This window comes from Panthera tigris, chromosome B4 (assembly GCF_018350195.1).
Source record: "Panthera tigris isolate Pti1 chromosome B4, P.tigris_Pti1_mat1.1, whole genome shotgun sequence".
Classification (NCBI taxonomy): domain Eukaryota; kingdom Metazoa; phylum Chordata; class Mammalia; order Carnivora; family Felidae; genus Panthera; species Panthera tigris.
This window is the reverse complement of record NC_056666.1, coordinates 140,485,322-140,500,669: the sequence shown is the minus strand read 5'-3', so window position 1 is coordinate 140,500,669 and position 15,348 is coordinate 140,485,322. Positions and strand designations below refer to the sequence as shown.

The 15,348-nt window shown below is 42.7% G+C and overlaps 1 protein-coding gene across 9 annotated transcripts in view; it reads right to left on the bottom strand.

The window, feature by feature from the left end:
- Positions 1 to 15,348, bottom strand: part of PPP6R2 (protein phosphatase 6 regulatory subunit 2) — an 81,769-nt gene that overhangs the window by 38,463 nt on the left and 27,958 nt on the right. For 8 of the 9 annotated variants that reach the window (XM_042993625.1, XM_042993628.1, XM_042993630.1 and 5 more), the window contains exon 2: positions 10,179 to 10,308. The gene's annotated coding sequence lies outside the window, so the exon portion shown is untranslated. Of the gene's footprint in view, positions 1 to 10,178; positions 10,309 to 11,271; positions 11,354 to 15,348 lie in introns of those variants that run through there. The other variant, XM_042993626.1, reaches the window with a different exon arrangement.

The window sequence follows — 15,348 nt, the reverse complement described above, 5'->3', positions numbered from 1 at the left end:
ACTACTCCTCTCTGGGCCCACACATCCCAGGAGACAATCTTCCTCTGCCTTCGTTATCCCACAGCCAGGGGCCAGGCAACTAGGGACCACCCCTACAGCTTAGAGCCCACCAAAATAATTCAAACCAGCTGATCCTAAGCTGTTCATCCTGCCATGCCTTATCTTTCCTGTGGAAACCCCAGTAAAGGTCATGGCTTAAGCGTTCCCCGACTCCTGTCTTATACCTCCCGACCCCCCTGGGGTTTCCCCACGTGGCTCTGGGTGAGGCCCACACCTCCTATCTCCAGGACTGGACGTATAACAAACTTAGTTTTCCTGAGCCTCCCCTGTGTCTCCTCTCCTGCCCATGCCTGACTTCACCATCTCACAAAAGAACACCAGACATCTGGCAGACCTCAACCTAAGCAAGTCAAACTCCTGACAGCTCACTTTGCTTGACCCTCAGAAGCTCTGCTGTCCCCCAGCCAGGCCCCCCCTTTCACCACCCATCCCACCAAATGACCCAGTCTTATCCTTGAAGCCACAGTCTCCCTCACATCCACACCCCTGACACTAGGCCCCACACCACAGCCACCTGAGAAATCCCTATGGACCCAGCCATCCCTCTGCGTCACACACCACCCACCCTCTCCAGGCTCTTGCTGTCTTTGCCTGGACAACACAAGGTTTGTCCTGCTCAGTGAGTGTCATAGGGCAGGCTCTGAGGGCCTAGGCTGGTTTGCAACAAAGTTTTCACTGTTTGATACAAAATGAAAAACATAAAGCCTGTTATGTTTAACAAAGTTAAACCTATATTTTGAGATTATAAAATCTCTTCTTCAATGTTACATCGACTGTTTGCAAAATTATGGTACCGGGAGATGGGATTTATCTTCTCTAGTATCTTTAATCAGAAGAATAAAAGACCTCACACAACATAGAAGCTGCAATTTGTGTGTATGAAGCCCGCTGCCCTAGGAGCAGGCTCCACCACATCCAGCCAGCCCCCTTTCCTTCCTTTGCAGCCTCTTGCCTTTGCTACATCCAACTCACTTTTTCAAAACACAGACACTTTCAAGTTCCTCTCAACTCAGCCCCAAAACCTCTGCTGCCCATATGCCTACCACTCACCAGGCTGCATTTTACAGCATTCCTCCAGGCCCTCTGGCACTCCCTGCTTTCTCCCTAACCCTACCCTTGCCACAAGGACGTTGTCTTTCTTCCCACACAAACTACACCTTCCTACCTTTATCCTTCTGCACATGCTCTTGTGCTCAGTCTCCTATGCCAATATCCCACTCACCCTGCCAGACCGAGCTAAGCAACAGCACAGCCTGGGCTTCCCTCTGGCCAGCACCTGCACTGTCAGTGGGGCCTCTGACTTGCAGTGCAAGTGACTCCACAGTCTGACACTATACTTAGTTTCCTTCTGGGTCCTAAGATCTTCCTATTTCTGTTGTGAGGAATGTAGATGGATATTTGTGGGTGGAAGCAATACACCCTGTGAAAGCAGAAATAATTACCAGTAGTTTCAGGATAACATGGCTGTCTCTCCCAAATGCCCTGCAGAACGACTCAAACACTTGAATAACATACAATCCAAGGAAAGAGAGGAGCCACAGGAGACTCCCACCCTGCCAAGGTTTTCTTCCAAAGAGGGGCAACTAGAGACGGCTTCTGTGCAACCCGCTTTCAGCCACAGAGTGGGTGAGTGGCTGGGTGGATCACATGATCCCATCAACAAAGGAACAAGTTTTTCAAGCAGGATCCTAAAAAAGGACAGGATTAATACAAAAGAAGACAAAAAGATGAAGACAAAGAAGAATAAGAAATAATAAGCAACAAAAACAAACAGGACAAATGGAAAAAAATGGCAAGACAGCACACATAAACTTAACCATGTCAATAAGTGCATTAAATGCAAATGAATAATTTCAATTAAAGACAGAAATAGGGGTGCCTGGGTGGCTGTCTGTTAAGCGTCCAACTCTTGGTTTCAGCTCAGGTCATGATCTCATGGTTCATGAGTTCAAGCCCTGCCGTCGGGCTCCGTGCTGACAGTGCGGAGCCTGCTTGGGATTCTCTTTCTTCCTCTCTCTCTGCACCTCCCCCACTCAAGTGCTCTGTCTGTCTGTCTCTCTCTCTTGCTCTATTAAATAAATAACCTTAAAAGATGTTTAAAAAAAAGAAATAGATAAGATTTTAAAAAGCAAGAACTGTATTCGGGGTATTAAAAGCTTACTTTAAATATAAAGATACATGGGGCGCCTGGGTGGCTCAGTCGGTTAAGCGCCCGACTTTGGCTCAGGTCATAATCTCATAGCTCATGAGTTCGAGCCCCACGTCACGCTCTGTGCCGACAGCTCAGAGCCTGAAGCCTGCTTGAGATTCTGTGTCTCCCTCTCTCTTTGGCCCTCTCCTGCTCATGTTCTCTCTTTCTCTCTCAAAAATACATAAACATTAAAAATGGGTTGTTAAAAAAAAGTTAGAGAAGAACATTAGAAAAGGAAAAAGAACAGATAAATATAATAACCCGAATCCATGAAATAGGACATTTTAATAGTGAGATTAACTAAAAACTGATTCTTTGAGAAAATAAGTAATTACTTAAGTACTCTCACTCCACACCTGCAGGACCGACCAGGTCATTAGCAGAGCTGGCAGCACAGGAGGCAAAAGCCTCACACACTCCCGACAGGAGAGAAGACAGGCGGCTGCTGTGGGGCGCTCAGGACGGCACTCCAGGACACCACCTACGTCCCGCTCACCCAGCGATCCCACTCCTGCCTACACATCCCAAAGGAGCGGCAGGACCCCACACAAGGATGAGGTGGCAGAGAAGGAAGCAAACTGGGGAGTCACACACAGGGACTGAAAATTAGAGGGACACACGACAGCATGGAGTCCTAAAAGGATGGTGCTATACGAGAAAACATAAGAAACAAATCAGGTCCATAATGCAATCCACTCCTTTAATTTAAACTACACACAATAATAAAAATTTTTAAAAAGACCCCCCCAAAAAAATAAATAAAAGTAAAATAAAATATATACACACCCCGCAACAACATGCATTCCTAGGAACACAGACACAGAACAGGGTATCCAATGAACACGTCACAACGACTGCTTGTAGGGAGAGATGGAGATTGAAGGAAAAAAACAGCCGAGGGAGCCAGGCCGCCTGGACCCGGAGCGCACCCCCAGAAAAGGGAGAGAGGGACCGAGAACGTCATGCTTCCGTGAACCCTGCAGAGCATCCCCTGCCCCCCCCGCAGCAGTTGCAGGGTTCTCTCTCACAGAGTCCACAGGCGGGTAGGGACGCTCAGTGTTCCCCAGCAACCAGGAGCCACAGAGGTCCCAGGTCAAATCTGCACCTCATCACTGTTCCTACGTGGCTGGGGTTTTTACCTGTTTTCTTGTATTTTTAACTTGTTTTGGGAGATCTCACGCATGCCTAACTATAGCGAGAGCAGGACAATGATCCTCCTGTGCCTCTCTCTCAGCCTCAACACAGATCCACTCAAGCTCACTTGCTCTTATCCAGACTGCCTCTTAACCCTGCCCCCTTAGAGTTTCCCCAGACATCACCATGTCACTGCCCAGGCTACTGAGATATCTCTCCAGTATTATTAACTCTGTCATTAAGTCCTTCCAGGTATCTAGGGGCTCCCCTCCATGGAGCGGTTGGCTTGTTTTTTCCGTATGAGGGCACAGGCAGTGTCTCGCCAGCAGGTCCACTCACAGAGGCACTGAGGTGCCCACTGCACTATCCCCCACTGAGGAAAGGGGTCATCGATGGCACTCTGTGTGAAGCCAGCACAGCAAACACAGGAGTCTGCACACAACAGTCCACGGACCACAGGTCCCCCTGTGGGTGGGACAGGTCATACATATTATGCATTCCATCACAGACTACAAACAGAACAATCTGTACAACAAATAAAACCAAAACTAAACCAAAATCATATTACCCACTTACTTATAATTTATAATCTGAAATAACAAACTAATTTAACATCCACTTGTTTACTTCTAAATTATAAAACAGAAAGTTTAGTAAGGTTATCTACCCTGTAAGAAGAGTAAGACATTCAAGGGCTTCTGAGAACTCACCCCATTTAAGAAATCAAGTGTACCAAGTCACCTATTCACTGAACCAAGCACAAGGGACCTGTCTGAAAAGCTGGCCCAGCTCCATAGTTCCAAAACATTGGGCTTTTGCGGGCAGGTAAATTTTTTTTCTTTTAATTTAGAAAAACAATGGGGGGAGGGGTTCTGGGGGCTCAGTCAGTTGAGCATCTGACTCGATTTTGGTTCAGGTCACAATCTCGCAGTTTGTGGGCTGGCTCTGCACTGACAGCGCTTAGTATTCTCTCTTTCTCTCTCTGCCCCTCCTGTGCTCCCCCACTCCCACAGAATGGATAGACAGACAGAAGAGAAAGAAAGAAAGAAAGAAAGAAAGAAAGAAAGAAAGAAAGAAAGAAAGAAAGAAAGAAAGAAAGAAAGAAAGAAAGAAAGAAAGAAAGAAAGAAAGAAAGAAAGAAAGAAAGAAAGAAAGAAAGAAAGAAAGAAAGAAAAGAAAAGAGAAAACCAACAAAGGGTTGCCAACTTTTCAACTAGGTCAAACAAGGAGGGAGGGAAGAGAGAGTGAAGACACAAAGGAAGAAACGAAAAGAAAGCAAAGGATAAATTATCACCCATAATTACCTTAACTGCAGGAAACAATGACTTTTAAAATATATAAAAAAAAAAAATGAAAGCCATAATCTCAGTATTAAGGATAGCATTTCACTTCAAAAAAATAATAACTTTTTTAAAGTTTATTTATTTGAGAGGGAGAACACAAGGTGGGGAGGAGCAGAGAGAGAGAATCCCAAGCAGGCTCTGCCCCGTCAGCACAGAGTCCAACATGGGGCTCAATCCCACAAACCATGAGATCATGACCTGAGCCAAAATCAAGAGTCGGATGCTTAACTGACTGAGCCAACCAGGTGCCCCTGATTCTGGAACTCTTACTCAGATTACAGTACATATGTGGCTTCCAAAGGTTTCTGGTATCCCAGCAATTGTGCACTACTCTGCACAGAGATGCTAGCATCTTGTCAGTTGGCACTTACCTACATGGAAGGTCATAATTTTCCTTCCCTAGATGACTGAAAGACCCACCACTGACAGCATCTTTAGGACAAATAATTGGCTCATGAACTGGCTTGAGACGTCTCTGGTATTCACAAAGTATCAACACAGCCCAAGGGTCCCTGGCACACCCTGACAAGGCCCTGCACAGTCCATCTGCAATGTCAACCAAACTGTTACCAAAATCTTCTGGATGCTCACCCAACATTTAAACAAAAGGAACCTGAAATTCTTTATTTACTTTTACAGGTTAGCATAACCATCACACAGAAGGTAGATTCTAAAGAGAAATGTTGCCCATATGAGCCCATATAGTTCCATGAACAGAGCTCTCCAGAAAAAAAACGTTCTGTGGTAGAAACTGTTCCTAAGAAAAACTAGAATCCAGAATGCACCCTGTACCCATCTGGCCACAAATCAACTGGGTTTTTGTTGTTGTTGTTTTAATTTATGATCAAAGCCCTGGCTCTGCTGTATGACCTGAGGCCAGTTATAAGACCTCTTATGCCTTGGATTCCACCCCTGTAACCCAGGGATAATGAGCATCTCACAGAGCTACTGTGAGGGCTGACTCCAGAACAGTGGCTGGCACATTTTACCCTCATGGATTCTGACTGCAAAGAAGAGAAAGAAACAAATGAGGTCACCTTGCCACAGAGGACAGATTCACAGTGGCCAGAGAGGCTCATGCCTCTCCCAACCCCACCTTCGGTGGCATCACACTGCCCACTTAAATCAGACATGATGGAAGTATTTGCACTATAGAAATCGACAAATGCTTCAAACTACAAGGTTTTTTTACTCTTCCAGAAAGCCAGTTGTTAAACATTTACCAATGTACCACTGGAATTCTGTTTGGCCTAAAAAAATGGCAATTCGAGTCCACGGAGAGCAGTAATTTTTGCCCAATCAACAAATGACACCATGTCTATAATGGACACACTGCACTGGAAGAAAGATCAAAAAAAGGGTCTGGGGCGCCTGGGTGGTTCATTGGTTAAGCAACCGACTCTTGATTTTGGCGCAGCTCATGATATCACGGTTCGTAAGGTCGAGTCCCACATCAGGCTTTGCGCTAATAGTAAGGAACCTGCTTGGGATTTTCTTTCTCTCTCTCTCTCTCTCTCTCTCTCTCTCTCTCTCCCTCCCTCCCTCCCTCCCTCCCTCCCTCCCTCTCCCTATCTCCCTCTCTCTCCCTCTCCCTCTCTCCCTCTCTCCTTCTCTCTCTCTCTGCCCCTCCCCTGCTTATGCTCTCTCTCGCTCTCTCTCAAAAATAAACAAACTTAAAAAATAAAAGAGTCAATTCTAAAAAAGGGTTGGGGTTGGAGGAACAGATGAGCAAAAACAGAAAATCAGAAGAGAAGAAGGATGCCTGGGTGGCTCAGTTGGTTAAGCGTCCCAACTCTTGATTGCAGCTCAGGTCGTATCTCATGGTTCATGAGGTCAAGCCCCGGGCTGGGTTCTTTGCTGACACCACAGAGCCTGTTTAGGATTCTCTCTCTCCCTCTCTCTCTCTCTCTGCCCCTCCCCTGCTTGTTCGGTCTCTCTCTTCTCTCAAAATTAAATATTTTTTTTAAAAGCGAAGAGAAGAAATAACCACAAAGGTAAATTAAAATGACTGTAGAAGAATAATTTACACAGATCTATGCAATGCATTCAAAGCAAGTTGCAGCCACCTGAGACTGTCAGGAACACACTGTGCCAGCCTGCCTCTTGGACCAGGGCCTGGGCTCCACACGCTGAAGCTCAGAGGGGCTAACTGAGGGCCCAGAGTGTGCACCTTGCCTTCTGTCCCAGCTCTTCTCTTCACTATATATAATTCAGTATGAAGCCTATACGTGAAATCCTTAACAGTGGATACTGCAATCCGGATTTCTAGAAGTTCTATTTGTTTTGTTTTTCAAATATTATAGACCACTTATTATACTTTCCTACAGATATTTTTATTTTTTCAAATGCTTATTTAAAAATAAACAGCATGCTTGTGTTGAGAGTTTATTTCTGATAATTCCAAAAATGAAGTCTTGGAAGGCTTCAGATTTTGGGTTTTACTCATGGTGCCTTATTTCTTTGTGTGCTTGGTCAGTTTTGTCTGTGCACAAATCCACGTCCTTAAAAAATATCTATAGGGATTTTTTCACATCTTAGGATACAGGTAACTTCCTCCACAGAGGTTTTATGTTTGCTCCTGCAGGATGCCTGAAGGCATAAACCAAACCAGAAAATCTTAAACTAAATTTGTGCTTGATTTCCCTAAACTACAGGCAATGTGAACCTAGGTTATAAATCCTCACAAAGGCTAACCCATAGCTGCAAGCACTTCCCCCCCCACTTTTTTCCTGCTGTGTTTAACAGTAAAAGACAACCAGGTGGTAGTAGGGAGGGATAGAGTGAGGTAGATCTGCTTCTAGTTCACTCTTGCTCTGAGGATAGAGCCTTCAGAGCCCCTCTCACACGGTGAGAGTCTCCTTTGCGCTCCCCACCTTGAGAAGACTGTGGATCTTAACTCCTACTCTTCCTACCCTACAAGACCTCTGAAATCAAAGTCCCACTTTGTCCAGATCAGCAAATGCCCTCGGAGCAAAGGCAGACCCTCTAGTGCTTAAATTATCTGGGTTCTTACTTTCTGGTTTTGGTCTAGAACTTCTTTGTTATATTCTCACTTGTTTGTTTTTGTTTTTTCAATCCAACGCTTGTAGTTGTTTTCCAAAAGGTAGGGGGTGGGAGGTTAGAAGGTAGTCCAAATGAACTAGCTCAACATTTATCAAAAACATTAGGGATGCCTGGGTAGCCCAGTTGGTTGAGCATCCAACTTCAGCTCAGGTCAGTCTCAAAGTTCATGAGTTTGAGCTCCTCATCAGGCTCGCTACTGTCAGCGCAGAGCCTGCTTTGGATCCTCTGTCTCCCTCTCTTTCTGCCCCTCCCGTGCATGCTCGCTCGCTCGCTCGCTCTCTCAAAAATAAGTAAAATATTTTTAAAAAATTTATCAGTACCATTGTTGGGAGTTTTTACCAAATATACCTGATACACAATTCTATACTGAAATTTATATTCGCTTATCACTTTGACGAACTATTCCTCTCTCTATTGGCTTCTACTCACGCTAATGACATCTGTTGTCAACCTAACAGATGTTCTTTTGTAGGAAATCTATCTTTTACCTACAGCTTAAGAGCTTTTTGTCTTTGTTGCTACATGATTTCAATATATAGGTGTGGGTTTCTTTTTGTTTATACCACTTGGTACATAGTGTGCTTCTAAATCTGTGGATTTATATCTCTTACTAGTTTCTGAAAAGTCAAAGCTATCAATACTTTGAACGATGCCTCTCTTCCATTTTCCCAACCCTTCCATTCTGGGATTCCAACTACACATTTATGACACATTTTTATTCTATCCTCCGTCCTCTTATCCTCGTTTTTCCATTCCCCATCTCTCAGTGCTGCTGGTAATTTCTTCAGACATATACTACAGTTCACAAATTCTGTCTTCAGCCACATTTAATCTGTTTAATCCACATACACTGAGTTTTTAATTTCAACATCATTTCCATTTCTGAAAGTTCCTCTCGGATCATCTTGCTACTTTGCTTTTCATTACTAATTTGTGTTCTGTTTTGTATTACTTCAAACACCCTATACTGCATCCAGTTATTCAATCCGCAGGCCTTGGGGCATCCAATCATGCTAACTTCCTCCCAGGGTGTGTGACTTCTGACTATTAAGTTCAAGTTTGCTTAAATTTACTCTATAGAGGGGCGCCTGGGTGGCTCAGTCGGTTGGGCAACCAACTTCACTCAGGTCATGATCTCACAGATCGTGAGTTCGAGCCCCGCATCAGGCTCTGTGCTGACAGCTCAGAGCCTGGAGCCTGCTTCAGATTCTGTGTCTCCCTCTCTCTCTGCCCTTCCCCCACTCACATTCTCTCTCTCTCTCTCTCTCCTTCAAGAGTAAATAAACATTAAAAAAAAAATTACTCTATAGAAATCCTGAGGGCCAACACTGAGTATGCTTTCTTCTGAAGAGGACTGGTTTTCTTCAGTGAGGAACAAAGGACAGCTATCACAATGCTCATTGTTCATATTTTTTTTAATGTTTATTTATTTTCAAGAGAGAAAGAAGGAGAGCTTAGGGGAGTTAGGGAAGTGGCAGAGAGAGAGAGAGAGAGAGAGAGAGAGAGAGAGAGAGAGGGAGGGAGGGAGGGAGGGAGGGAGGGGGAGGGAGGGAGAGGGAGAGAGAAAGAGAGGAGACCCAGAATCTGAAACAGGCTCCAGGCTCTGAGCTGTCAGCACAGAGCCCAACACAGGGCTCCAATGTGGGAACGGTGATATCATGACCTAGGCTGAAGTCAGATGTTTAACCTACTGAGCCACCCAGGTGCCCCTCATTGTTCCTTTTTAAAATTTTTTTTCTCTATTGGCCTTTGGAGAGTTATCTCAGCTTTTAATGTACCGAAGTGCTCACAAGAAATCACATTTATTGTGGGGCACCTGAGTGGCTCAGCCGTTTAAGGGTCCAGATTTGGCTCAGGTCATGCTCTCACAGTTCATGAGTTTGAGCCCCATGTTGGAGTCTCTGCTCTCAGTGCAGAGTCCGCTTTGGGTCCTCTGTCTCCCTCTCTCTCTCTGCCCCTTCCCCCCAAAAAGAAATTACATTTGTTGCAATTTACTCAGCATCTAACTGGATTGCAATGGTGAGCCTTTTGACAGCATCTTACGCTGCAGGAAATCAAGTCCTCTCCTCAATTTTCATGTTGTAAGAGGAGTGTATGTTCTGGATGGCAACCGTGACAGTGTCTGTGCCCTGTCTCATGTGTTCCCCCCAAGTGAGAATGTGCCTCACTACACACGACTCTCCCTGTTTTTTTGTATTAGAGAGACTAAGTGACTTTTCCACAGCAGAGCAATTAAAACCAGATACAGAAGGATCAAAAACAACCAAAAGACAATAATTATACAACACCTTCTAAGCTAATTTTGCTGTCATCCATCTTTGAACTTCCACTTATACGGTATATTTACATAAATTACAAAAAAGAATTAAAAAGGAAAATTATCTTACCTTCTATGAAAACTTCTTGTTTATGTTTGAATTCAAACAAAATATAAAAACATTTGGGTTTTTTTTCTTGGACTATATGCAACTTTAAGAAAGATTTTTTCATTCAGTGGAAGATTTATAATCTCTTCACCTGGAAAATAAGAAAAAAAAAAACTTATTTTAAGTTCTGCCTTTGTAAAGTTAACTTACCAAAACAGTAGAGGAAAGGAAAACGAAAATCAGAATCTTTACTTAGTATTCAAATTATCAGATTTTACGATTATTATTATCAAATTATTTTATGATTAAGGAACTAAAAATTCCCTTGTCTTTGCTCGTGTTAGAGAGAATGGAATTGATGATACAACCCATTCTACATCTGGGTAACTAGTGCCATGGTTTGAATATCACTCCAAAGAATCCATATGAGAAGGATCTCAATGCAATTGTCCAGTTTCATAACTATACATTAACACCACCTCACTCTCCACCACGCCCCCATTGGTTCTCTCTCTCTCTCTCTCTCTCTCTCTCTCTCTCTCTCAAAAAAAAAGACACGGGGCGCCTGGGTGCCTCAGTTGGTTAAATGGCTGACCCTTGGTTTCGGTCAGGTCATGGTCTGAGTTCGTGGGTTTGAGGCCCACATTGGGCTCTGCACTGACACTGTGGAGCCTGCTTGCAATTCTCTCTCTCCCTCTCTCTGCCCTTCCCCTGTTCACACTCTCTGTCTTTCAAAATAAAGAAATAAACTTGAAAAAAAAACTTTTTTTAAAAAGACAATAAAGTGTGCTAAGCCACAAATCAGTGTTATCATCTTCTAGAGAGGTAACTCTTTTTACATCTAGCACTTTAAATTATTAAGCTAAATAATTCAACATTGGCTTTTCAGCACTTTATACAGTTTTCAAAGTAAGAAAGTATTTCAGTAAGACTGACTTTAGGCCTGTTTATTCTAACTTTGAACCAATGTTTATTAGAATATATTTATATTTAACTGGGGGAGGGGGGTTGCCTATTTGCTATTGTTTTTTATTTAATTTTGTTTTCAACTTATGTAAAATATTTACATGGTTGCAAAGTAAAAAAGTACAAAGAGGTGTCCAGCTACACAGACCCAGTCACTGGAGAGGTATTGGCAGTTCCAACCCAGGCAGACAGAGCACCACGAGGTACACAGCAAACATCCCAGTAAGGCCCTGCCAGCAGAGTAAAAATTACAACCTGGAGCAAAGGCCATAGCCAAACACAAAGTTCAAATCCAAAATACACTACTCAAAGAGTAAGGCCAAGCCTGACAGGATCAAAATGATCTTCCAATAACTTAACCATCTGCCAGAACAAAACTCAAGATCATAATCCAGATACCAACATATAAAAAAATTATTAGACATACAAAGCAGCAGAAAATGTAACTATAATTTTTTTTTTAATTAAAAAGCAGCTAGGAGGCGCCTGGGTGGCTCAGTTGGTTAAGCGTCTGACTCTTGATTTTGGCTCAGATTAGGATCTTACTCATGGTTCATGGGATCGAGCCCCACATTGGATGTAGAGATTACTTAAAAGTAAAATCTTAAGAAGTTTTTTTTCCTCATACTACCCAAAGCAATCTACATATTTAATACAATCCCTATTAAAAAAACACTAGCATTCTTCACAGAGCTAGAACAAACGATCCTAAACTTTGTATGGAACCACAAAAGACCCCGAATAGCCAAAGCAATCTTGAAAAAGAAAACCAGGAGGTGCTTGAGTAGCTCAGTTGGTTGAGTGTCCAACTTCGGCTCAGGTCATGAATTCACGGTTCATGGGTTCAAGCCTCGCATTAGGCTCTGTGCTGACAGCTCAGAGCCTGGAGCCTACTTCAGATTCTGTGTCTCCCTCTCTCTCTGTACCCCTCCCACCCCCAAAAATAAATAAACATTAAAATTTTAAAAAGAAAGAAAGAAAGAAAGAAAGAAAGAAAGAAAGAAAGAAAGAAAGAAAGAAAGAAAGAAAGAAAGAAAGAGAAAGAAAGAAAGAAAGAAAGAAAGAAAGAAAGAAAGAAAGAAAGAAAGAAAGAAAGAAAGAAAACCAAAGCTGGAGGCATCACAATCCTGGCCTTCAAGATGTATTACAAAGCTGTAATCAAGACCATATGGTACTGGTACAAAAGCAGACACTTAGATCAATGAAACAGAATAGAGAACCCAGAACTGGTCTCACAAACATAGGGCCAGCTCGTCTTTGACAAAGCAGGAAAGAATATCCAGTGGAATAAAGACAGTCTTTTCAGCAAATGGTGCTGGGAAAACTGGACAGTGGACATGCAGAAGAATGAACCTGGACCACTTTCTTACACCATACACAAAAATAAACTCAAAATGGTTGAAAGACCTAAGTGTGAGACAGGAAGCCATCAAAATCCTAGAGGAGAAAGCAGGCAACAACCTCTTGGACCTCACCCACAGCAACTTCTTACTCAACATGTCTCCACAGGCAAGGGAAACAAAAGCAAAAATGAACTATTGGGACCTCATCAAGATAAAAAGCTTCTGCACAGAGAAGGAAACAATCAGCAAAACTAAAAGGCAACCGCTGGAATGGGAGAAGATGTGTGCAAATGACATATCAGATTAAGGGTTAGTATCCAAAACCTGTAAAGAACTTATCAAACTCAACACCCAAACAACAAATAATCCAGTGAAGAAATAGGCAAAAGACATGAGTAGACTTTTCCAAAGAAGACATCCAGATGGCTAACAGACACATGAACAGATGCTCAACATCACTCATCATCACGGAAATACAAATCAAAACCACAATGAGATGCCACCTGACACCTCAGAATGGCTAACATTAACAGCTCAGGAAACAACAGATGTCGGCGAGGATGCGGAGAGAGAGGATCTCTTTTGTGTTGCTGGTGGGAATGCAAACTGGTGCAGCCGCTCTGGAAAACAGTATGGAGGTTCCTCAAAAAATTAAAAATAGGGGCGCCTGGGTGGCTCAGTCGGTTGAGCGTCCGACTTCAGCTCAGGTCACGATCTCGCGGTCTATGAATTTGAGTCCCGCGTTGGGCTCTGGGCTGATGGCTCAGAGCCTGGAGCCTGCTTCCGATTCTGTGTCTCCCTCTCTCTCTGCCCCTCCCCCGTTCATGCTCTGTCTCTCTCTGTCTCAAAAATAAATAAACGTTAAAAAAAATTAAAATAGAACTGCCCTACGACCCAGCAATTGCACTACTGGGTATTTATCCAGAGGATACAGGCGTGCTGTTTCGAAGGGGCACGTGCACCCCAATGTTTATAGCAGTGCTATCACCAATAGCCAAAGTATGGAAAGAGCCCAAATGTCCACTGACAGATGAATGGTTAAAGATACAGGGTCTGTATATATATATATATGTGTGTATGTGTGTGTGTGTGTGTGTGTGTGTGTGTGTATGCGTATATATGTGTGTGTATATACACATATATATATATGTATGTATATACACATACATACAATGGAGTATTACTTGGCTATCAAAAAATGAAATCTTGCCATTTGCAACAACGTGGATGGAGGGTCAGAGAAAGACAAATGATGCCTTCACTCATATGTGGAATTTAAGATACAAAACAGGAACAGAAGGGAAGGGAAGCAAAAATAATAAAAAATAGGGAGGGAGACAAAACATAAGAGACTCTTTAAATACAGGGAACAAACTGAGGATTGCTGGAGGGGTTGTGGGTGGAGGGATGGGCTAAATGGGCAAGGGACTTGTTGGGATGTGCACTTGGTGTTATAAGTGGGGGATGAATCACTGAATTCTCTTGAAATCATTACTGCACTATCTAACTAACTTGTATGTAAACTTAAAAAAAAAAAAAGAAAAACAGATACACTAAAAAGAGTTGAAAAATCAAATTTCTAGAAAATGGTGGGAAAGGTTCCACTACACTGTATATGAGAATTTGTAGCCTTATTAGTAGCAGTCATCATTAATAAAAATTAATATGATTTATTTTTTTAAAATATGAACAAATCAGGGGTGCCTGGGTGGCTCAGTCAGTTAAGCTCCAACTTCAGCTCAGGTTATGATCTCCCGGCTGGTGGGTTCAGGCCCCAAGTCGGTCTCTGTGCTGACAGCTCAGAGCCTGGAGCCTGCTTGGATTCTGTGTCTCCCTCTCTCTCTCTGCCCCTCCCCAACTTGTGCTCGCACACGCTCTCTCACTCTCTCAAAAATAAACATTAAAAAAATTTTTTTTTAAATCATCTCATCTCAAAAACAATTTTTTTAAACAGCTATTAGGAAATAAATAAATAGCAGCTATTAGATACAGACCATAGGATGTCTCAGATGATAGACTTACCAGAAATAGACCTTAAAGCAGCTATAATAAATATGTTTAAAGACTTAAAGGAAAAGATAGTGATAATGAGTGAAAAAACAAAATTTCAGAAATAGAGATGGAAAGAAACAAATTACACAGAAAAACAAACGATTTCTAGAACTGAAAAGTAAAATATCTGAAACAAAAATATACACTGGATAGACTTAATAAAAAACTGAGACTGAAAAAGAAAATGTCAGTGAACCTAAGACAGATCAACAGAAACTAGTCAACCTGAAGAGAGAGAGAGAAAGGTTTTATTAAAAATGAATAGAGCCGGGGCACCTGGGTGGCTCAGTCGGTTGAGCGGCCGACTTTGGCTCAGGTCATGATCTCACGGTCCGTGAGTTCGAGCCCCGCGTCGGGCTCTGGGCTGACGGCTCAGAGCCTGGAGCCTGTTTCCGATTCTGTGTCTCCCTCTCTCTGACCCTCCCCCGTTCATGCTCTGTCTCTCTCTGTCTCAAAAATAAATAAACGTTAAAAAAAAAAAATTTTTAAAAAAAAGATTTAAAAAAAAAAAAAAATGAATAGAGCCAAAAATAAAGAAAAAAGAAAGAAAGAACAGAGCCTCAGTAACCTGTGGGACCATACCTGCAACTGGTAGTGGCCTACCATACCTGTACTGAAATCTCAGAGGAAAATGAAAGAATAGAGCATAAAAATACCTGAAGAAACTACACCCAAAGTTTTTCCAAATTTTGTAAAAGAACTTCATAAGAAAATAGCTCACGAGTCTCATCCCATTCCTGCCCCTTCATCATGCTTCCCTCCTCCTTCTCAACATAGCTATTTTTATTAATTTTCTGATTTACTGCTTCACTGAAAAAATTTTTTTGATA